At 46.2% G+C, this 22,743-nt stretch overlaps 1 protein-coding gene across 1 annotated transcript in view; it reads left to right on the top strand.

Moving 5' to 3' along the window:
* The window catches only part of LOC135221688 (uncharacterized), a gene marked incomplete in the record, with an annotated part of 360,943 nt that overhangs the window by 16,308 nt on the left and 321,892 nt on the right, over positions 1-22,743 (top strand). Inside the window, 1 exon segment of the mRNA XM_064259420.1 lies at positions 10,036-10,148.

The raw sequence follows: 22,743 nt of genomic DNA on the forward strand, positions 1-22,743 counted from the left end.
GCTAGGACCAGGCATGGAGCGGAAGACTGGTGGGGGTCGCTCAGGCGACTCCGGCAGGCCAGCGATCGCTCTCGTGGCGATCTGCCGGTACCCAGGGTTGATGCGACGGTCCCACCGGACCGCTCGCGGGTTGATGCGAGGAAGAGATCCCCTCAGTCGCCAGGACCAGCCTCGGCTGGTCCAGGCACTGTGTGTGCTGTGAGGACAGGCCTTGCTCCCACCGCGACAGTGGACTAATACCGGTCCCCTGACCACCGCTCCCCCGGGCCCACCGGGACCGGGCGGATAGGGGGACTGGCAGCAGCTCACCTGACGCTCAGGACCGTCGCCGTGGTTCTTGGTCCAGCGGTTCCCCCCAGAGGAGCTGTGCAACCAGCCCTGCAGCTCGATCGTCACGCGGGTTGACGATTGCTTGCAGACACCCCCCCAGCACCACCGGTTCTGTTGGAAGAGGGAGGGAGCGTCAGGTCTTCCTCTCCGATCACTCCAACTTCCTCAGGCTACACCAGGAAGAGCGAGGCGATCAGGAGTGATCGCGAGGAGTGCGCTTCTTATGGTCCCTCCACGAGGACCTACGAACTATATACGTAATACAAAATTTACACTGCTGGAACTCAAAGATGCCTTTCAATGGTCCCAGATCCTTTAGTACTGGCAGAGGACGCATTCCAACATCCCTGGGACAACCTGGAGGTGTATGCCTTCCCTCCGTTTTGTTTGATCCGTCAAGTTTTGAACAGGCTAATGAGTTCACAGGGTCTCAGGATGACTTTGGTAGCCCCTCTGTGGCCTCAGGCGAGTGGTTCCCAGATCTGCTGTAGTTATTGTCAGAGTTCAAGGTTGAGGGATTCCCCTTTGGCGACATCTGTCAGCCTCATGCGGAAATGTTCCACCAGTCAGTAGAATCCCTGTCTTTTCACGATTGGAGGCTATCAAGTTTCTCTTCTGAGCGGGAGGCTTTTCTCAGAAGGACAGCAGGGCATATGTCCAGCAGTCTCAGAAAGTTGACCTCCGCTGTTTACCAAGGCAAATAAGCGATCTACTGTGATTGATGTTGTGTCAGGGTTTTTCTACATTCGCAACTCTATTCAGCGAATAGCAGACTTTTAACCTTCCTCAGAGACGAGAAACATTTGTCCGTTTCTGCCATTAGAGGCTACAGGGTGGCCATTGGTGTTACGCCTTAAAGGTATCAACATCTCTTCGTGGGAACTTTCCTTGATAGTTAAGGGGTTTGAGCAGTCAAGTTTTCTTAGAGAGCTCAAGCCTTAGACTTGGGATGTTTCCATGGTTCTCAAGAGCTTCACTAAGAGTCCATATGAGCCCTTGCGTTGCTCAACTGAGACGAACTTGACGCTCAAGGCGGTTTTCCTTCTGGCCTTGGCATCTTCCAAGAGGGTAGGAGAGCTCCACGATCTGAGCTATGAGATGAAACACACCAGGGGTTGGGGGTCATTGTCCTTCGAATTTGTCGCAGAATTCGTGGCCAAGACCCAAAATTCCCTCTGTGCACGATGACAGATTCACTTCGTTTTCCATTCCATCCTTGAATGACTTGTGGGTGGTGATGCTCAAGAGTGTTTATTGTGCCCTGTCCGGGCCCTGCGTTGCTATCTTGAATAGACTCGGCACCTTAGACCAGGCTGCCTCAGACTTTTTGTTAGCACAGGCCGTACAAGGAAGAGGTGTCTAGGAATTTGGATACAAGAAGCCATCAGACAGGCATACTTGTCTCTTGATGATTCCACCACCACGTCTGTGCAGGCTAGAGCGCATGACGTTACGAGTATTGGTCCTTCTCTGGCTTTCAAAAAGAACTTGGCTGTACATAGAGTGCTGAGCGCTGGTACTTGGTTACGCCAGTCCACGTTCGCCTCTTTATCTTAAGGATGTTGCCCAGAGATCTATGGACACATTTTCCCGGGGTACTGTGGTGGCTGCCCAACAGGTTGTGTACTCATAGTTGCCCCTAACAGGGCACACTTGTATCTTTCCTAAGATGATTGTGTGGATGAGAGAATGAGTGAGTTGGTTGGTCTCCTTCTTTCTCTTGTACCTGTCCTTCTTTGGGCAGGTTAAGGAATAGACAACGTCATTCGCTGGACTGGTCTGATACAATGAGTAAGGTAGTCATACTGATAGTGTGGTCACTTAATATGTTAATGTCTAACCCTCTATTTGGTAGCATATGCTCCACTCCTAGGCAAGGAACAGTTGAGAGTAGTACAAACCCTGGTGTGTTGGTTTGCTATTATACAGTCAAAGTTTCTCTTTGGTTCCCTATACGTACAATGGTTCTCCCATATATCGTTGTACATCACTCAGGGTCTGAGTGGTTAGATATAATTTTACCTAGCTTCTCAATGGGCTTCAGTCCCTCTCCAGAGGTATTTCTTCTGGAAGCTGGACTGGTGGGTAGGCCCCCAGCTGGTCTAAGATGTCTTGTACCTCTCTCCAAGTATGAACCTATCCTATTGTTAAGACCAAAGGTTTGTTCGCGTATGAACAAATGACAAATTTTCTAAGACAATTTGTATTTTTCATAGCTACAAACCTGAGGTCTTAACATTATACTGCCCGCCTCTAACCGCCCCTCTGTTTGTTAAGACATCCTGAGTTGGAAAGACTGATGCATGATCGTAGGTGGATGGTTTTCGACCATCCTTCACCCAATCTATGCATGCGTTGCCAAATGTCACAAGATTCCTTGCTTTCATCCGTTTTTTAACCGGATCCGGCTAGGCACTAGAAATGATCCTATTGTTAAGACCTCAGGTTTGTAGCTGTGAAAAATACAAATTGTCTTAGAAAATTTGTCATTTTCATACAATCAACTTACCTGTCAGATATATACATAGCTAAGACTCCGTCGTCCCCGACAGAAATTCAAATTTCGCGCCACTCGCTACAGGTAGGTCAGGTGATCTACCGGCCTGCCCTGGGCGGCAGGACTAGGAACCATCCCCGTTTTCTACATATTTTCTCTGTCGCCGGTGGTATCAACATTGTTGTTATTACCTCCTGACTTAGATTCATTTTTTCAACATTTGATCAACGTTTTTCGGCTTTTGGTGACGTATTTGGATCGTGTTTTGGCATTCGCTACTGTGGACTGTTTTTGGAATAACTCTTTTGGATTTTTCTCAGTATGTCTGATTCTAATGTGAGTGTGAGAATGTGTGTGAATGTAGGCTGCAGGGTGAGGATACCGAAAGCTTCGGTTGATCCTCACACTGTATGCCGTAAATGTAGGGGGGTTCAGTGTTCTGCTATTAATACTTGTAAGGAATGCGAGGGATTGAATGCAGAAGAGTGGAAGACTTTGACTTCTTATTTGAAGAAGTTAGAGAGGGATAGAGTTAGAGCGGCTGAAAGGGTGAGTTCAAGGCCTATTGAGCCTTTCACGGATAATTCTAATCCTACTGATGTAGATTCTCCCTATATATCTCATTCTCAGAGTGCTTTTTCGGATTCGGCATCGGAAATCGCCAATCGGAAAGCTACTATTAGAGACATGAAGTCCAAGATGGCTGACTCCAAAGGTAAGGCTAGTGATAGTGAACATTTCAGTGAAGTGAGTTCTCTCATGTTGTGGAGGGGGCGTTTGATCGTCCCTGCGACGCTCCCAGGCCTAGACCTCTTCCAAGCTCCCATGCCCAGAGGAGAAGGAAAGTCGAAAGCCTTAAGGAGGTCGTGGGGAATCCCCAACGGTCAGACGTCCCTTCAGCTAGCTCTGGCTTCATGGCAGCGGCTCAAGGGCGCTATAGAAAAAGCGTCTTTCGCGAGTGTTTCTCGTCCTCTCCCTCTCCCTCACCTAACGAGGGTGGAAGGAGTCGAACTTATCGAGACCGCTTTGGGTGAAGCGTCATATGAAGCCGACATAGATTCGAGCCCATAGTCGCTTCTCAGAATGACGCTCCGTTCTGCTATTAAGAAAGCGAAGGTGGCGTCAGCGTCACCTGCGCTTGTGTGGAAGTACCCCTTCATTGCTTCTTCCCCGAGTGATGACGAAAGGCGTCATGCACTAGACGTGGGAGAAGCGTCCAAGAAAGATAATTATGGCAGTTTCAGGAACAACTGTCATCCTCTTGTGGGAGTTTTATGCGCCCCGTCGGAAGGACGTGACGCTTCCAATTAAGAAGTCTCGTCCTCTCTCACCTGCTCGAAGAGAAGCGTCGACAGACGTGAAACTGCTAAACGTCTTGCAGAAGCCTTCGAGTTCGAGAGCTAGAACGGGGGCTTACGAGAGTTTCGTAAAGCCAGAGAAACGTTTAAGACGTCTTTTAAGAAGTGAAGCGTCATTGAAAGCGGATCTTAGACGTGACGCTCCGTCCAATATTGTGACGCCGAGTAGGACGCCTTTAGAGAGCGGAGCGTCTTCCAGGCGCGAAGCGTCATCAAGACGTCAGCAAGAGACGTCAGCCATGACGCTCGGAGAACGGGAAGCGTCATACAAGGCGTCTTCTAAAGTTCAAGAGAAGCCGGAGCTTGTGACGCCTTCCAAGTCTTTTAAAGCGGGAAAGAGGAAAGAGTATCATCCCTTAGCCCCTCTCCTATTAGGAGTTTGTCTCCTCCAGAAGAGGAAAGTTCAGAAAGGAGAACGGAGAGACTCAGATAGATCCCGAGTTGGAGGAAAACTCGGATGATGAAGATCATGGAAGAGAGGGTCTGTCAACTATAAGGTTTTGACTACCCTGCTTCTTGAGGAGTATGGAGACAGTTTGACTCCTGCTGCTCCTCCTTCTCCGCGCTCGCTCTTTTCCAGTGCGTAAGACGAAGAAGCCCTCGTCTTTTCTAAAAATGAAACCCACCATCTCGATGAAGCGGGCATTACACGCCTTAGACTCATGGATGAAGTCTAAGAAAGACTTAGTCAGGACAGTCTTTTGCATGCCTCCAGCAAGATTAGCTGGGAAAAGAGGCATATGGTATAAGACGGGAGAGAATATGGGTATATCTCTCCCTTCTACAACAGAGGCAGATTTTTCGACTTTGGTTGACGCTTCAAGGCGTCCAAGTCTCAATTCTGCACGAATTACATGGGGTATTTCAGAACTGGATCATCTCCTCAAGGGACTCTTTCATGTATTGGAAGTCTTCAACTTCTTAGATTGGTCCCTTGGGGTGATGTCCAAGAAAGCCCATGATTCAGAAGGAATCGAACCTGAAGCCCTGTTATGCATTTTGTTTCTCTGCATTGACAAAGCGGTACAGGATGGATCTTTTGAAATCTCTTCAATTATTTGGAGCAGGTCTTTTAAAGAAAAGGACGGTGTATGGCGCCTTCTTAACAAAGGCAGTCTCGCATGCTCAGAGGGCAGCTCTACTGTATGCGCCTCTTTCTGACTTTTTGTTCCCTTCTCAGTTAGTGAAGGACGTTGCTCACTCTTTAACTGAGAAGGCGACTCAGGATCTTCTGACGCAGTCAGCTAGGAAGAAGAAACCTGTTTCTACATATGACAAGAAGGACCTAGTACATCATTGCAGCCCTTTCGAGGTGGTCCGACCTCCAGACCTCCCGCAAGAAGGAAGGCTCCGGAGAAGAGAGGTAGGTCTGCCTTTCGTCCCTTTAAAAAAGGAAAATGAAACATCTCTCCTCCAAGCACCAGTAGGTGCCAGGCTCCTAGGATTCGTGGAGGCCTGGACACTGATAAACGCAGACGCGTCTGCATTGGCTATCATAAGGAAGGGATATCGTATCCCTTTCCTGAACGCTCCTCCCCTAACGTCAATACCAAGGGAACTATCAGCCAAGTACAAGGACCCTGTGCTGAGGGATACTCTTCGATCGATGGTGGAACAAATGTGGGACAAGAGAGCGATAGAACTAGTACTGGATCAAAACTCCCCGGGGTTTTTTACAATCGCCTTTTTCTAGTGGCGAAAGCCTCGGGAGGCTGGAGACCAGTACTGGACGTCAGCTCTCTGAACAAATTTGTTCAGAAGGAGAAGTTCTCCATGGAGACTTCTGCTTCAGTCCTAGCGTCATTACGACAAGGAGATTGGATGGTGTCTCTAGATCTCCAGGACGCCTACTTTCATGTCCCGATCCACCCTTCATCGAAGAAGTACCATCCGTTTTCATGACGGGGGGAAGGATCTTTCAGTTCAGAGCCTTGTGTTCGGCCTGTCCACAGCTCCTCAGGTCTTCACAAGCCTGATGAAGAATTGGCGAGGTTTCTTCACCTCAAAGGAGTAAATATCTCTCTGTATCTGGACGACTGGCTCATCAGGGCCAGATCAGAGAGACAGTGCTTGGAGGACCTAATGTTAACTCTAGATTTGATCAAAGCGTTGGGATTGCTCGTGAACCTCGAGAAGTCTCAGCTGACCCCCAGACAAGACCTAGTCTATCTGGGGATTCGGATGGATTCTCGGGGTTTTCGAGTTTTTCCTTCGCAAGAGAGAATCGCAAAAGGTTTGCGTATAGTCTCTCTCTTCTTAGAGAAGGAACAACAAACGTCAGCGAGGGAATGGTTGAGCCTTCTGGGGACGCTTTCCTCGCTACAAACAATTCTTCCCTCTAGGAAGACTACATGTTCGTCCGCTTCAATTCTTCCTCAAGAGGTCTTGGAGCTGGAAAACCGGACAACTGTTCAGACTTTTTGTTTTTCCCATTCCAAGGGAGACAAAGTCACACCTACAATGGTGGTTGCTCCCTCTGGAAGAGAACAAAGGGATCTCTCTAAGAACACAGAACCCAGACCTAGTGTTGTTTCTCCGACGCGTCGGAGAGAGGTTGGGGAGCGACATTAGGCGCAGAAGAGGTGTCAGGCACCTGGGAACCAGCACAGGTGACTTGGCACATAAACTGCAAGGAGCTCTTCGCCGTACATCTGGCTTTGAAGAGTCTAGAACCTCTGGTATCAAACAAGGTAGTGCAAGTAAATGTGGACACACCACCGCACTTGCCTACATTCGGAAACAGGGAGGGACGCACTCCTCGTTCCTTTACGAGCTGACTGAGAGACCCTATTACTTTGGACGTCTCACAGAACATCTCCCTACTGACAAGGTTCGTACAGGGAGTAAAGAATGTGAGGGCGGACAGGCTCAGCAGGAGGAACCAGGTCCTTCATAACAGAATGACACTACAAGAGGGAGTGTGTCTCGATCTCTGGTCTCTGTGGGGGACTCCTCATGTGGATCTCTTCGCAACATTCATTTCAAAAAGGCTCCCAGTGTTTTGCTGCTCGGTCGTGGAAGATCCAAGAGCACTTATGGTAGACGCCTTCCTGACTAAATTGGTCTCGAGTAGACGTTTATGCTTTTTCCCCACCATTCAAAATCCTGGGGTTAGTAATGAAAAAGTTTGTTGCGTCAAAGGAGACGAGGATGACGTTAATAGCCCCCTTTGGCCGGCCCAGGAATGGTTCACGGAGGTGGTAGAGTGGATCGTAGACTTTCCAAGATCCCTACCAAGAAAAAGGACGGATCTTCTCAGACAACCACACTTCAAGAGGTACCATCAAAACCTCCCCGCTCTCGCTCTGACTGCCTTTCGACTATCGAAAGACTTGTCAGAGCGAGAGGCTTTTCTCGCGAAGTGGCAAGCGCGATCGCGAGAGCACGCAGAACCTCCACTACGAAAGTATACCAGTCGAAGTGGGAGGTATTTAGAAGGTGGTGTAGATCCAGAAGTTGTCCTCCTCCTCTACCTCTATAGCGGAAATTGCTGATTTCTTGCTATTCCTGAGAGTAAAATCTCATCTAGCCGTATCCACAATAAAGGGATACAGAAGTATGCTCTCGGCTGTATTCAGGAACAGAGGATTAGATCTGGCAAATAACAAAGATCTCCACGATCTCATAAGATCGTTTGAGACTTCAAAGTCTAAGAACCAGTACCTCCGAACTGGAACCTGGAGCGTAGTCCTCAAATATCTGTCATCGGATAGATTCGAACCTCCTCATCTGGCATCGTTTAGAGACATAACTAGAAAAATGCATATTCCTATTATCTTTAGCTACGGCAAAGAGAATTAGTGAAATTACAAGCTCTGCAGGATAAAGTAGGATTCAAGGGAGACTCGGCTATTTGCTCGTTTAAGACCCTGTTTTTAGCGAAAAACAGAGAATCCCACGAATCCCTGGCCTAAGTCATTCGAAGTCAAAGGAATGTCGAGTCTCGTAGGCAGAGAAGCAGAGAGGTCTCTATGCCCTGTTAGATCGCTGAAGTTCTACCTTCAGAGAAAGCGTCAGTTGGGAGGCTCTAGACAAGGTCTCTGGTGCGCGGTAAAAGACCCACAAGACTGATGTCCAAGAATGCTCTGGCGTTCTTTGTAAGAAACGTCATTACGGACGCTCATAAGGTCTGTCCTGACGAACAGTTTACAACTACTAAGAGTAAAAGCTCATGAAGTAAGAGCGGGTAGCGACGTCTCTCTCGTTTTATAAGAATATGTCGCTTTTAAAAACATCATAGATACGACATATTGGAGATGCAACTCAGTATTTGCATCTCATTACTTGAAAAGACGTGCGTGTGACGTATGAGAAGTGTTTTTTTCTCTAGGTCCTATCAGTATCGGCAGATACGATTCTGGGTACGGGAGCCCGACACCCAATCCTTAAATGTATATACTGTTCTCTTTTTGGATATGGTCGAGAGTCTCTTCGAACAATGGAGGACTTAGCTCGCACGGCGGCCGTCTATGTTGTTCAGTAAGAGAATTCTTGTCATATCCAATTAGTTGGGTATAATTTTTTTTTTTTTTTTGAAAATTATGTGTGTGTGCGTAGTGGTTTTTGAGTTACGGTTGTTGTGACGAGTTCGGGGATAACTCGTAACAATCCTTAGTTCTAACATATGGTTAGGATCAGGTGGTCGGGATTGGTTGTGTGCTCCTTCATAAGGTGTATTGTCATATAAGTGGATCGCACCATTGACAAAGTCCTTTTAGGCTCTGCCGAGTAAGTGGGTAAGACCCCATCGGCAGACCCACAAGAACTCTTGGCCATAGATCACATATCTCGCTAAAGTTTCTTGAGGTGATGCAGACTACTGGGCAAACACCCACGAAGTCTACCACCTATCAGGTAGGAACCAAGGTTTTTATTATACCTACAACATATGTTGTTTACCTGTCTATTCCATATAGTAGCTGTCTCTTACCCTCCACCGAAGGGTGCCAATCAGCTATGTATATATCTGACAGGTACGTTGATTGTATGAAAATGATATTGTTATGATACAATAAAGTTTCATACATACTTACCTGGCAGATATATACAATAAAAGGCCCCACCAGCCTCCCCGCAGGAGACAGGTGGAAGGAGAAGAAAATATGATAGAAAACGGGGATGGTTCCTAGTCCTGCCGCCCAGGGCAGGCCGGTAGATCACCTGACCTACCTGTAGCGAGTGGCGCGAAATTTGAATTTCTGTCGGGGACGACGGAGTCTTAGCTATGTATATATCTGCCAGGTAAGTATGTATGAAACTTTATTGTATCATAACAATATCATTTTTCAAAAGTCCAGCTGCTATTTTCCAGCTTCACCGAAAGTAATTCGTAATGTAAAGGACCTCTGGTTTGTCTATTTAGATAAAATACAATTTACTTTTAAAAATTGTCATTTTATCCAACTAGATGCATAGACAATGCAGTATTCCTAATATCATGGAATGTAATCAGACTTCCCTATTGCTTTTTAATCCTCCAGTTTTAAAATTTCTTCACTTTGTAATGTATTTTTTTGTAAGATTTTGTTTAAAGCAATTTATTTTTCCATATATGCTAGTTGGTTAACGAATATAGTTTTATTTCAACCCTTCCTAAATTGTAGTCACCTTTCTTGCCTGGTGTAGTACCATATCACCCAACCCTTGATAATTGTAAGAGGAGGGACCCCCAACCCCAAAAATGTGTCTTCAAAGGTTAAGCAGCCTATTTAGTCTTGAGGGGATTTGTAATCATAGAATATATGTAGTACATACTACCAAGATCAGGGAAAGATTTCTAAAAAGTATTTGTGTATATGATGCATAAAGCTTGTGCTGTTAATTTTGTTTTTCTTACTTTCATTCTTACAGGGCCGCCTTGATCTGATAATTGGACGTCCAGCTGTAGTTCCAGCTCCAAAAGCATCACAGTCATTTATATTCTCATTCAGGTGGTGGGGAGATACACGGTTGTGTGTTTTACGGTATGTCAATTTATAGTTGTCTTCCATTACTGTTATTAGTCTGGAAAAACCCACCCTAATTTAGTAGTTTGATTTAGTAGAGTAACCCTACCAGGTAGCAGATTATTGACTTTGTTGTCATCTTCCAGCTTCATGAAAAGACACTCATCCTGTTACCCTAAAATTTTGTTTCATATCATTGTCTCACAAATTGATTATCTTACCAGTTTTTGTTAATAGACTAGTACGTACTCAGTTTAAAAGACTCATCCAATGCTGCTTGATGAGACACTAGCTGGCATGTTAGACTTGTAGAGGAAACAACTTCCTCCCTCACAGTTAAAGACAGTCCCCCTTTTTCTAGCCAGTTTTACAGTATGATCAATCTGATTGTCATGAATTAGATTACTGCATGATCTCTGTTCAGTACTGTATTCACTTCATTGTGCAATTCATTTTTGTTTGCCTGGCCACAAGTGACACCTTGCTATTCTGCCTTTTCCATATCTGCACTAGACCTGAACTCTACTCTTATCAGTGATGAAGGATATGTGGCCTTGAATACAATATTTTAGATGTGGCATAAGTATCAAACACACTGGAGTGGGAGGGAAACTACTGTTTCAGTAACCTCAGCCTAACCTGATGAATTCTCTCAATAATTTATTTATTGCAGATTGATTTAATGCCAAAGTTTGTGCTTGCATAGCTTGTTGAAATCCAGTGGATTAGAGAGAAAAAGTAATGGTGGCGCTCTGGGGAACGCTTGGGCTACAGGGGTCCACTCCTTGGAGGGTTTGCTGACACACTTCTTGGATGCTCACTACCCCCCTCTTCATGCTGTCCAGGCCCTCCCCTCCTCTTGGCTTCGTCTTCGTTGGTAGCTGAGGCCAGCCATATTGTATTGCTCCGCCAGTGACTATTGCCACTTCTGCGAGTCAGAGGGAAGCCGTGATGTCAGCCCCGTTAGTGATGTCAGAGGGTCAGTCATTTTGTATCCCTCCGCCTGTGGCGTCTGCTTCCTGTTCAAATCGAGTGGAAGCCATGATATCATCGCCGCTTATGATGTCACTCCTAGTTGTCTCTGCTGTGCTGCCTCGCTCATCTGTGTCATCATCATTTGCTGCCATAACGTCATCTCTGCCATCCAGCTCGCTGCATCTCCCTTCCAGGTTGTCGGCCCCCTTCTCTTGCTGATCCATCTGAGGCTTTATGCCAGGCGGTTCTTAAGAGATTGGACTCTGTTTTGGAAGATAAGTTAGCTGCCATGTCAGCTGGGAGGACCGGAAACAAGCATGTTGCTTGCTCATGCCTCCTGCGAAGAGATTGTGTAGGTGCTGTCTTCTCCTCTCCTCCCCCCATCCCCCCCCCCCCCCCCCCCATCTCCACCGCATCGGCATATCAAGCGTTGGAAGGCAAAGGACTTTCCCCTCTCTTCATCTGCGAGTGAGGAGCAGCACGCCCGTGTTCCTGTGAGTGTTGGTGTTACTGTTTCTTCCCATGTGTGATCTGCAGTGGTTGCTTCGTCCGCTGCATCAAGTCGTGCGAGCATGTTGCAACCTCCCACGTTCATGCACATGTTGCAGGTGCTTCCGCTTCTTCTCCAGGGCCTATTCGTCGCCGTAGGGATCTCAAGGTGCCTTTCAAGAGGTCAAAGGTTGTGAGCGCGGAGTTGGTGCAGTAGGTGTGTTTGCCTGCCCCTCTCCCCGGTACTTCCAAGGGTTTTGACTGAGGGATTCTCATTCTATCTTGAGTGTTCGAGATTCCTTACCTACACACGTTCGTACATCCGTCCCGCGATGTGCTCGTACGTGGCCATGTTAGAGGGTCATCTGTTGGGAGAGTGCGTAGTGATATCCCTAGTGTTGTGGTTGGTTCGTTGCAGGAGTTGGCGCTTGGATCTAGCCCATACAGGTTAGTTGGTGTTTTGGCTGTTTGGCTGCTGATTTTTTCTGCTTAATTCTTATACAAGGAAGGATGCTTTAGATAAGTCTGCACATCCTTCTCGTCGTTGTCTCCGTTGCCAGAGCAGAAGGAAGACATGCAAGAGTTTTTGTCTTCCTTTACAGAAGTGGTTGATCTCATTAGTGGGTTCAACAATTTGGAGAGTAGGACTCAGGCTCAGTCGTCCTTCACTCCTTCCTGCTTGAAGCCTTGGTTGGCATCATTTCAATTCCTTGTCGGGGCATGTCCAGTCAGTCTTGCGTAGGGTTAACACCTCTGTTTCAGATCGGGACGGATTGCTTCGCTTTAGGGGCTGGCTCTACCAAGTTGCTTCCTCCACCTCTCACGAGGCATAGGAAGTACTATGCTACTAACTGCATACTTGATGTCGCGTCATCTTAACCCAGATGTCATTCGTCTGGAAGCCGGGAATTGACTTTGGAGCAGGTGAGGTCGGTGAGGCATCTTGCCATCCTTTTGTCTCCACAGGATGCCTCAGCGTTGGAGTCTACGGCAGCCTCCATGTTGCAGATGGTAACTTGGCTGGACTTCTGGTCAGCGGTCATTGCCAAGATAGCTTCTGACTGGTCCCCAGAGGGGTTGGTGAGTGCTTCCTCTCTTTCCAGTTTGTTACAGTCCGGAGGCAAGGCGTTCTCGTATCTTGCTCACCTCAGTGTTAATTTATGGGCTAACCTTCTCCTGATTAGAAGAGATGCGGCATTTATCCAGGATGGAAAGATCAGTTGACCCTAAGTCCTTGTTGGCATTGAGGAATGGAGATCTGGAATCACAACTCCTGTTCTCTCAGACCGAGCTGGAGGAAAAAAATGCGATAGACCAGCGCTGGGCTGACACCAAGGACAGATTAGTGCACCAGGCTGTGTCTAAGTCAGAGTCTCATCCTTGGAGATATCTGTTCTACTCCCTCCTCCTCCTGCCCAGCAGCAGTCACGAAAGTTCTTCGGCTGGTAGGCCGTCAAGGAGTTCGGTTTCGGCGGGCCTCCCTGCTCATCACAGCCTAGGTCAGAGGACCTATGTTCCTTTTGCTCCCGTTCCTTTAAGCCAAGAAGGGGCCAAAGGGGCAGAGATAAAGGGGGTTGTCAGTAGGTTAGGTGCCTTTCCCTCTCCTGTGCCATGGGTGGGGGGGGGGGGGGGGGGGAGCCTGGCACGCCATTGGGACAAATGGCAATTATGGGGTGGAGAAGTCGTAGTAAATGTACTACGGGTGCGGTATCTACCACCATCGACTCCTCTCCCCAAACTCTCGTAGACAGTGCAGGTTGCTGGACAAGGATGCGATAGAGGAAGTGGTGTGTCCATCTCCAGAGTTTACAGTCACATCTTCTTAGTGCCCGAGGCGTTGGGAGGTTGGAGACCTGTGATCGACTTATCCACCTTGAATCACTTCATCAGGAAGACGAGGTTCAAGATGGAGACCCCATGTTCAGTGTTGGCAGCTGTGAGGGAAGGCAACTTCATGCTGTCGATAGACTTGAGGGATGCATATTTCCAGATCCCTATTCATCTGACGTCCAAGAAGTACCTTCACTTCTCTCTTGGAGACAAGGTCTTCGAGTTCAAAGTCTTGTGCTTCGGGCTGACCGCAGCCCCTCAATTGTTCACAAGTTGGGCCCATGCTCAGGGGATCTGTTTGCTGAGGCACCTCGATGATTGGTTGGCCCTGGCAGGTTCCAGGGAGAAGCTGCTGCAGGACAGAGATTGTCTGGTTCTGTCCGGAACTGGGTATTGTGGTCAACCAGAAGTCAAACCTCGTACCCAGTTAAAAGATTCTCTACCTGGGCATGGTCATCAATACAGCAGTTGCATGAGTTTCCTGTCAGATCAGAGGTTGGAGAAGTTGTGAGTGGTGGCGTGCGACTTCCTGCTGGAACCACATCAGTCAGCACATCAGTGGCAGGTTCTTCTGGGAGTTTTGTCTTCCCTTATGGAGCTGGTCCCTTATGGAGGGACTGAAGATGGAGATGCTCGTCTTTGGTCTCTACAATGGAGGCTGGGGGAATTCTGGTCTTTGGTGGAGGACTCGCCCCTGTTAAATCTTCCTCTGTCTCTGAAAGTGAGAGAAGACCTTCGTTGGTGGTTGGACAACTGAAATCTTTTGAAGGGTGTTCCTCTGCGTTCTCTCCCTCCTGACTTCCTTCTGTTTTCAGACGCCTTCCTCTCAGGTTGGGGGCTCATTTAGGAGGCCTCATTGCCTCAGGTGTTTAGAGTTTGGAGGACAAACGGCAGCATATCAACGTCTTCAAGTTGAAGGCAGCCTTCCTGGGTCTGAAGGAGTTTCGGGAGAAAGTAGAGGGTCATTCTGTCGTTCTCATGTCGGACAACACCACGGTGGTCACTTGTGTGAACAAGCACGGAGGCCTGCCTTCATCAAGTAGTAGCAGGCAAGCTCTGTCAGGTTTGCGGGAGACCCATGCTGGACCTTTTTGCAACCTAGTTCAACAGGAAACTGGAGATAATATCCCGGTTCAGTGGTTCCAGATCCTTTAGTGTTAGCAGAGGACACGTTCCAACATCCCTGGGACAACCTGGAGGTGTATGCCTTCCCTCCGTTTTGTTTGATCCGTCAAGTCCTGAACAGGCTGATGAGTTCACAGGGTCTCAGGATGACTTTGGTAGCCCCTCTGAGGCCTCAGGGGGAATGGTTTTCCAGATCTGCTGTCGTTGTCGGAGTTCCGAGGGAAATTGCCCCTTGGCAGCATCTCCTGTGTTAGCCGCATGCAGAAAGGTTCCACCAGTCAGTAGAATCTCTGTCTCTTCACAGTTGGAGGCTATCAAGTATCTCTTCCGAGCGAGAGGCTTTTCTCAGAGAACAGCATGGCTTATGTCCAGCAGTCTCAAAAGGTCGACCTCTGCATTTTACCAAGGCAAATGGACGATTAATTTGACTGGTGTCATAAATGGGGTTTTTCTCTACTCCCAACCTCTATTCAGCATGTAACAGACTTTTTAACCTTCCTCAGGGATGAGAAACATTTGTCCGTTTCTGCCATTAGAGGCTTCAGGGCAGCCCTGAGTTTAGTGTTACGCCTTAGAAGTATTGACATCTCATCCTGGAAACTCCTTGCTAGTTAAGGGGTTTGAGCAATCGAGTTCTTCTAGGGAGCTCAAGCCTCCGGCATGGGATGTTTCCTTGGTTCTGGGAAGTTTCACGAAGGGTCCATATGAGCCTTTGTGTCGCTCATCTGACAGGAACTTGGCACTCAAGACGGTTTTCCTCCTGTCCTTGGCATCTTCAAAGAGAGTGGGGAGCTGCACAGTCTGAGCTATTATGTGAAGCACACCAGGGGTTGGGGGTCAGTGTCCTTCGAATTTGTCCCAGAATTCGTGGCCAAGACCCAGAATCCCTCTGTGCACAATGATATGTTCACCTCCTTTTCCATTCCATCACTGAATGACTTTGTGGGTGATGATGCTCAAGAACTTTTGTTGTGTCCTGTCAGGGCTCTGTGTTGCCATCTTAAAAGGACACGGCACATTAGACCAGGCTGCCACAGACCTCTAGTTAGCACAGGACGTACAAAGAAAGAGGTGTTATAGAATACTATCTCTTTTTGGATACGGGAAGCCATCAGACAGGCATACTTGACTCTTGATGATTTCGCCGCCACCTCTGTGCAGGCTAGAGCACATGACATTAGGGGTATTGGTCCCTCTCTGACTTTCAAAAAGAACTTGGCTGTACATAGAGTGCTGAGCGCTGGTACTTGTTTACGCTAGTCCACGTTCACCTGTTTCTATCTTGACGATGTTGCCCACAGATCTATGGACACGTTTTCCCTGGGTCCTGTGGTGGCTGCCCAACAGATTGTGTAACTCATCATTGCCCTTAACAGGGCTCATTTGTATCTTACCTAAGATGATTGTGTGGATGAGAGAATGGAGTTAGGTTGGCTGGTCTCGTTCTTTTCTCTTGTAATCTTTCCTTCTTCCTTCGGGTGGGTTGAGGAATAGACACGTCATTCACTGGACTGGTCTGATACAGGTGAGTAAGGTAGTCATACTGATAGTTTTGTTGCTTGGTATGCAAATAACCAACCCTCTATTTGGTAGCATATGCTCCGCTCCTTGGCAAGGGGGAGTTGGGAGTGGTAACAAACCCTGGATTGTTGGTTTGTTATTGGACAGTGAAAGTTTCTCTTTAGTTCCCTATGCAATGATTCTCCCATATATCATTGTACGTCACTCAGGGTCTGGGTGGTTAGATGTCAATGTATCTAGCTTCTCGCGGGCATCAGTCCCTCTCCGGAAGTTATTTCTTCTGGAGCTGGACTGGTGGGTAGGCCCCAAACCAGTTTAAGATGTCTGTACCTCCCTCCAAGTGTAAGTCTATCCTATTGTTAAGACCAAAGGTTTGTTTATGTATGAACTAATGACAAATTTTCTAAGACAATTTTTATTTTTCATAGCTACAAACCTGAGGTCTTAACATTATACTGCCTGCCTGTAGCTGCACCTCTGTCTTGCTAAGAAATCCTGAGTTGGGAAAGACTGATGCTGTGGCATGAGTGGGGTGCATGGTCCTTGACCACTGTTCACCTGATATATGCATGCATTGCCAGATCTCACAAGATTCCTTGCTTTCCTCTGCAATTTAGCTGGATCCAGCTAGGCACTAGAAATTATCCTATTTTTAAGACCTCAGGTTTATAGCTATGAAAAATACAAATTGTCTTAGAAACTTTGTCATTTTTCAATTAAAGATTAAGTGATTTGGAGCAGCCAGAGCCATATAATAGAGAAACTCTTCTGAGGTGGAACTATCTTTGCAAAGCCTACAGCCTTCAGTGACCATATTGTCTTGAGAGTGAGTATTTTGCTGCAGCACTTTGAGCAGCAGATTTGTTACATTTTTCTGGTACATATATCCTTAGAGACACAAGGCCTAGGATGAAGGGGAAGAAACTTGAATGGAATATGATTTGACTGATGGCTGCTCCTAATACCTTTAACTTGCTAGACCACAGGCTTTACAAGTTTTATTGCATCTAAGGATGCTGGAAACACATGCTCTTCACATATTGTCCTTGATTGAGAATTTTACCAGCACTCCAGCCCAGTTTGCTATTTTGCCTGTAATGCCCGCTAAGTCTGACACTAGGGAGAGGTTCTTGCAGGAGTTCCTATTGATCGCCAACCAGTTATAGCGGTTCTATTCACAGCCAGTTCTATTTTGGCTGCAAACAAAGCCTTCAATTGTGGCAGCTCAGACCATAGTAGTCTGCATATTACGATGATTATGTAATTTGTAACTTTTGGCCAACTTCATCATAAGGAAACCTAAGGATTTTCTTCCTTTGCATTCTTCATCAGACATCAAGGACCTGAGATTCTTGAGCCTGGGCTTATTCCACAAAATGTTGATCTTGGGATGGGCAAAGAAAGCAACAACCAATAAGATGAGGATTGAAAACTTTGATGACAGATTTTTTTATGCCTCAGCTTCCAGTTTGTCATCTACCATTATCCTAGGAGCAGTCTTCCTCCTGTACATCAAACAGACAGAGGCAGACTAGACAGCTTTTACCTCATCAAAAAGATAACCACGTTCACCCCTCCTAGACTCATATCCTCTGGGAGACCTTCTGGGGTTTAGACATCTGTTGCCCTTTTTGCTGAGGAAATGACAGCATTCATTGACCAAGTCTCAGCTTGTTGAGAGAAGCTGTGGAATCTTTTGCCATGCACATTTCCTCTGGGAGACAGCTGTTGCCCTTTTTGCTGAGGAAATGACAGCATTCATTGACCAAGTCTCCAGCTTGAAGAGGAAGACTGTGGAATCTTTTGCCCATGCACATTTCCTCCACCTGTGAGCTGTTATTGTAGAGGTCTTCAGGAAATAAGAACAGAGCCGTGAGTAATGAATGGTGTATTTGTGTTGGTTACTGACTCCCCTACATAGGGAGAAGTCCCTCACCTTGCATAACACCCAGTGAATTACAGGTCACCAAGGCAGTCTGGATAAGTTTAAGGTCTACGACAATTGAGTGTTTGTTGATGATTAGGAAACAGATACAGGCAGTCCTTGGTTATCAGCGGGGGTTCCGTTCCTGGGGGTGTGCCAATAAGTGAAAACCGCTATTAACCAAAACTCAGTGACTTAATGGCGTTATCAGCGCCATAAGCACCCTTTTGGCGTGAAGAACCCTTATGGCGCCATAAATTGCAGATTTTATGGCACCAGACAAGCACCATAAAACCGAGTCTGTCAATAACTGGGGACTGCCTGTAGTTAAAGAAGTAATGACTAGATCACAAGGTTCTAAACAGTCATCTGTTTTTTGCTGAAGAAGTTCCTGTGGCAGACCTTCTTCAAAATAGAGACGGTAGAGTTAATCAGGAAGGCCTACTTTCTGGCATCCTTAGATTTTCAGCATGCATGCTTTTCTTTTTAAAGAGGGGTGGGGTTGGGTTACATTAAAATAATGATAATAGTACTCGTCAAACATTCGTCTGTTAACCCTGTTTGGTCGTATGCATAATTTCTTTACTTCTTAGAGGTATCTAATGAACTCTAAAGACAATTATTTGAGTACATCACACACAAATTCTGTTGACAGAACTACTTAGCACTAATTTTGGTCTACTAAAGAAACATAGCCTTGTCTAGTTGTCCTGGTTATGAGAGATTAAGAAAATAAGAGTTTATATTAATGAAATATAAAGATTAATTTAAATTATTTATGTTTAGGGGAACAAAAAAATTAGTAGAAATACCCTGGAAATCAATGAAAGAGAGGATAGAGGAAGATCTGTACTAAATGGAAATTCAGGCAAAATATTATCGAGATAGGATATGACTTTCAGAACTTCACATATTAAGATATGTGTAACATGAGCATTCATATTGTAGGTAGTATTTGAATTATTGTAAATTTTGTTTGGTAATACGGTAAATGAATTTTATATTTTTGTTTCATCATTAATTAATCAAGCTATATTGAGATTAAAATATTGTAACTTGTTCTACTAAAAGATTTAAGAGAACAAAAGTTTGTCTGATTGTATACAGCAAATGATAGCATTCTTGATTTTATAATGAAGACTATATGGAGTCATGTTCCTCTCATAGTTTTGTACTGTACAGTGGTCCCCCCAGTGTTCATGGGGGATGCATACCACCCCCCCCCCCCCCCACCCCCCCCCCCCCCCCCCCCCCCCCCCCCACCCCCCCCCCCCCCCCCCACCCATGAATAGTTATAACCCGCGATTGTTTGGAACTCCTATAAAAAACGCTAAAAACAGCCTATTTTGTTAGTTAAAACTCAAGAAAAAACCCACTCTAAAATTTTTATACTTGGTTATTTTTTTTTTAATAGTTTTATCACAAAAAGTGCATTTCTGGGCTCAGCCGTGTCGCTCCGTGAAATGTGTCCTCTTTAGCACTATTTCTAGTAAAATATTGCTATGATACCAGAGAACTGCTAAATTGGACATGTCAGAAGTCTCTGACTCGACTCACCTAAATAAAAGGTGTCGGTATAGAACTGGGGCGAGTGTTAAACACTACCACAGTAAACCCCTCCAATTAGCCTTTTCCTCATCAAAAGACCCTGCAAGAAAAACGGGGAGCCGACCTATAGGTCACACCCAGCTACCCTGTTGAAGGGGACTGCGGCGTCATTCTTATCGATAGCCTCCCAGCGTTGCACGCTTTTTTATAGCTATCTGTTCTTTTTATTGGTTTCGTTATTCTTTTTCGTTATGGATCGTCAATCTGCCTCTTCACCCAAGTTAAGTACTGGTTCGCCTTTTTCTGTATTTTAGGGAGTGATTTGCCTTTCGTTTTGCCTTTATTTAGGATTTTGTTAGGCGTCTCCTCCCGTAACGAGCGGTAGCGAGCCGCCATTACGTCGTTCCCTTGTTTTGTACCAATTTCGAGCGGCGGGTTCTTCTTTCAGTACCTATATATTTATATTTATATACTCGTAATTTATGGTATTTCAGTATATATTTTTTAGGTAATTAATATTTTATTATGTCTTGGGTGGCAGTTACTTTTGTCGATCTTGTTTGATCTACGTTTATTATTTTCATGATTTCCTGTTTTTCAAGGGGTCGGCGTTCGTGCACGTTTCTTTGTTTCGTGCTTCGTTGTTTATCTATCGTTCCCCCCTTCCCCCTTTTATTTTAGTTTGGTATTTTCCATTCAAGAATTCCCCCTTTTTCTTTTCGTCAGCTTTTTACCGTTTTGTTTTCGTTTTGTCGGTGAGCAAGTAAAACCTTGCTTAAAGGCAGATCAGAGACAATGCCAAGGCAACAAGACAATTCTTAAAGTGCAAAGAGACTTCGAGAAGGAATCAGGAGAGGATCCTAGGCTCGCTCCAGTTTGCCTCAGTCACGGACGTTCTGTTGAAAGCCAAGCTCAAGGACATCAATCGAGTTTGGCGTTCGAAGGCAAATGCCAAGTGTCGGGACAGGTTCGCCCAGATACCTCTGATTCTCAGAAAACGCCTGCGCCCATGGACAAAGGCCGACAACCTAGCCAAGGAGTTACCGTTGCAGTTCCTCCCCCGTCCCTAGTGGTGCATACGGACGCATCGCTGACAGGCTGGGGAGGTTATTTCACAGCACGAGAAGGTTCAGGGAACTTGGTCACCTCACTTCCTATCATGTATTAACGTAATTGGCATTGCTTTTGCTTTATTTTTATCTCAGCCTTGTTTGATTTTGTTATTTTGTTGTATATAAAATTTAGCGTAAGGAAATTAGTTTTAAGTTTTTAGTTTTTAAGATTTACTTTGGTCTCGGCTGAGCGTCAAGCGAACTGCTTGTTAAACCTCCTCCCCGCTTGTTAAATGTTTGTGAGCATCTTATTAATGCTTGTTTTTTTTTGTTTTGTTTATCTTTCGGGTGGTTGGTGAAAAGGACACCAGTGAGGATATTGGAGGAGCACAACTTTTCCCGTGAACAGTTCGGGCTCGCTATTCCCCCCGCATGGTTGTGCAGCTGGCTTATTTTTCTGAATCGCCCTTCGAAGGATTTGTCGTCGTCAGTATTGAAGGCGCAGGGGCATTTCTGCCATCTGCGGTGACTTACCCCCTTACTGTGTGTACTTTCCTGCGGGCTCTGATATCGGCGCTGGATCCCGACAGAGTGGACGTGGGAGGGACATCACTGTGTTTGCCTACGACTTCCTTCTGAGCTGCAGCGGTGGGGGCATTGAGGCCCGTGAAGGTGCATGATACTTCCAAACACTTCACATCAACATTCTAGAAGCTATGGCAGTGTTTCTGACTTTAAAAAAGCTCCGTCCTCCAAAGAAGACTCATATCAGGTTGGTCCTCGACAGTGCAGTAGTAGTACACTGTATAAACAGAGGTGGTTCAAAATCAAGTCATGTGAACCACGTGATGATAGCAATCTTTTCTCTAGCAGCCAAGAACACCTGGCATCTGTCGGCTACTCACCTGGCAGGAGTCCACAGTGTAGTGGCAGACGCCCTGTCTCGGTCGGTCCCTCTGGAATCAGAATGGTCACTGGACCAAGAATCCTTCGAGAGGGTTTGCCAAAGAGTACCAGGTCTAGAAGTAGATCTGTTTGCCACAGAGGCAAACCACAAGCTGCCTTGTTATGTAGCCCCCAATCTGGACCTCTGCATACGCTACGGACGCTCTGAGCATAGATTGGAACCAGTGGTCGAAAATCTATTTATTCCCTCCAGTGAACCTTCTCCTGAAGGTGCTGCACAAGTTTGAGATCCTTCGAAGGCCAGGTGGCTCTCATAGCCCCTCACTGGTCCCAAAGAGCAACTGGTTTCCCCTTCTCCTGGAACTAGGTCTTCGCCCTCACCCTCTCCCGGACTTGAGACTATCGCAACAAGTTCAAACGAGGACTGTGTTCGACTCCTCAGGTCTTCACAAAACCCTAACTTTATGGATTTCATGAAGTTTGCATGTAAGAGAGTAGGCGACATTGATCCACAGAACATGTTGTTCTTGGAGGCAGACAAGAGAGAGTCTACGCTTCGCCAGTATGACTCAGCAGTTAAGAAATTGTCTTCGTTCCTCAGAGAATCAAATATCAAAGTAATGACATTGAACGTGGCCATAACCTTCTTCAGGTCTTTGTTTGAACAAGGCTTGGCAGCTGCAACAATTACAACCACTAAGTCAGCTCTGAAAAAGATTTTTCTTCTCGGGTTTGGTATCATCTAACCGAGTCTTATTTTTCACCTCTATCCCAAGGGCATGTGCACGTCTACGGCCCGTTCACAGACCGTCGTCAGTGTCATGGTTTCTTAATGATGTTTTTAGGTTAGCCTCGGAAACAGACAACTTCAAATGTGATTACCAAACCATTTTGCGTAAAACTCTGTTCTTATTGAGTCTAGCTTCAGGTGCCAGAATATCAGAGCTGTCATCTTTATCTAGAGATGAAGCGCATATTGAGTTCCTTTCCTCGGGGGACGTGTTGCTTTCGCCAAATAAGCAATTTCTAGCTAAGAATGAAGATCCCTTGATGAGGTGGTCTCCATGAAGATTGTCCCACTTCCGCAGGATCCATCGTTATGTCCTGTTAAAACTCTTAAGGACTATTTATCTAGGACGTCTACCTATTCCGAAGGCCCCCTTTTCATTAGAAAAGATGGTGGTACACTATCTCTAAAGGCATTAGGCAGCAGATTTTATATTTTATCAAGAAAGCCAGCCCA

This window comes from Macrobrachium nipponense, chromosome 3 (genome assembly GCF_015104395.2).
Source record: "Macrobrachium nipponense isolate FS-2020 chromosome 3, ASM1510439v2, whole genome shotgun sequence".
Lineage (NCBI taxonomy): Eukaryota > Metazoa > Arthropoda > Malacostraca > Decapoda > Palaemonidae > Macrobrachium > Macrobrachium nipponense.